Source organism: Lytechinus pictus, chromosome 18 (assembly GCF_037042905.1).
Source record: "Lytechinus pictus isolate F3 Inbred chromosome 18, Lp3.0, whole genome shotgun sequence".
NCBI classification, from domain to species: domain Eukaryota; kingdom Metazoa; phylum Echinodermata; class Echinoidea; order Temnopleuroida; family Toxopneustidae; genus Lytechinus; species Lytechinus pictus.
This window is the reverse complement of record NC_087262.1, coordinates 7,023,615-7,026,021: the sequence shown is the minus strand read 5'-3', so window position 1 is coordinate 7,026,021 and position 2,407 is coordinate 7,023,615.

Genomic DNA, 2,407 nt, shown 5'->3' with positions numbered 1-2,407 from the left:
AGGTTTGTAATCCCAAGATCAAGTTGGTGGGTTGGGTAAAGTAGTGTAAGTTTTGTGGTCCTGAAGTATTAAGACTTAAAAGTATTAAGAAAAGTACTCAAGATTTGGGTTGGTTTTTTTTTAGTTGAATGATGTCTTGGATTCATTATTTTAGGTAATTAATGAAGAAATTGAGGTTCCTTTAAATACTTAAATACATATACTTGGAAGGGAAGTGTTCTAAATATAACAAACAATAACTGATGTGATCACTGCTGCATTATGGGATCATTCTTGGTCCAAAGGACCTAGATGGCTCATTGATGCATAACTTGGTCAATGCCTCCTAATACAAAAGGTCAACATTCTTCGAGACAGCAAGCCCTTCAAATGAATTAGATATTCGCCATCTCTTCCGCTACGATTCTCTTCCAGGTTAGGATAATCACTCACACAGGGCCCTTTCCATTAGCCTGAATTTTCATACTTATCCATCAACATTTAAATACCTATATACACATCTATTCAATGCTTCCTACTCATAAATGTCAATTACTCCTCAAGTACTTTAATTTACCATTGCCTACATCCAATTCCTTTTCTCTCTCTCTCTTCCTTCTTTCAGAGTAGATTTGCTGCATTATAATGTAAATCGCGTCTACTACTTTTATGATGATCATTATTATTATTACTATCATTATCATTATTATTGTTATTATTATCGTTATCATTGTCATTGTGATCATTATTACTATAATCATTATTATTATTAGTAGTAGTAGTAGTAGTAGTAGTAGTATTATCATTATTATTATTCTTATCATAATTATTATTGTAATTATTATCAATATCATCATCATCATTCTTATTATTATCATTATTAATAACATCATTAATACTATTATTATTATCACCATTATTATTATTATCATTATTATTAGTATTAGTATTTTTATGATTATTTTACGATTCTCTTCCAGGTTAGGATAATCACTCACACAGGGCCCTTTCCATTAGCCTGAATTTTCATACTTATCCATCAACATTTAAATACCTATATACACATCTATTCAATGCTTCCTACTCATAAATGTCAATTACTCCTCAAGTACTTTAATTTACCATTGCCTACATCCAATTCCTTTTCTCTCTCTCTCTTCCTTCTTTCAGAGTAGATTTGCTGCATTATAATGTAAATCGCGTCTACTACTTTTATGATGATCATTATTATTATTACTATCATTATCATTATTATTGTTATTATTATCGTTATCATTGTCATTGTGATCATTATTACTATAATCATTATTATTATTAGTAGTAGTAGTAGTAGTAGTAGTAGTATTATCATTATTATTATTCTTATCATAATTATTATTGTAATTATTATCAATATCATCATCATCATTCTTATTATTATCATTATTAATAACATCATTAATACTATTATTATTATCACCATTATTATTATTATCATTATTATTAGTATTAGTATTTTTATGATTATCCTCATTATCATTATCATGATTATTTTTACTATTGCTGGTCTGGCGAACCATCTCAATCAGCACAATCACAATATATTTCGTAATGAAGACACAATTCAGGTTATTTTCCGGGGCAACTTTTCACATCCGATTGCCTATAAAACCTACAACATTGGATAAGCTTTAACATTGCAGTAAATGGGGAATTTCAGGGGATCTTTCGAGCATTTCTGGGGTGAAATCGCCGGAGCCACGTGTCATTTTTTCCCTAATTAGCACGTATGGGTGACATCAGAACAATGGAACAGTTGGTGCACATGTATTTTGAAATGCATGAATTGGCCTCAATGTAAAACCCAAAGACTGAGCGATCTTCGGCTGGTGGAGAACGCTCTGTGGATGGAGCACATTAGTAACGCATCAATGGAACATATATCCAACATCCAAGTCTGTGTTTTGGATGTAAACAACTCTTTCCATCAAGTGTCAGGCAATCGGCAGGGTTCGCTTTGATCCGGGCCGCTGTTAGCCATGGCCTTGATGAAAATTTGATTTTTAAATCAGTATACGATTCTCCGCTGACTGGGCATCAGAAGGGAATGTATACTATATATATATATCTTTTTAAGAAAAATTTATAGAATAGTACATTTAAATGAAACTAGTAATTCTATAATGAGCAGAATGTCTTCATACATAACAAAACATTAAATATACAATGTCTATCTTAATTTCTAAAACTGTTGAAAATGTGCTTGAACACTTTTAAAAACTTTATGACATAAAATTTTGACAAACTTTCTCTTTATATTGTAACCAAAAGCAAGGGCTGGTTACTGTGCACTTCTGCGAATTGGTTGGATCGCCAAAATTTATGCTTCATTGACATTCACACACTCCACCAAGGCAAGCATTAAAGCTGAAATAGGCATTTGATAAAT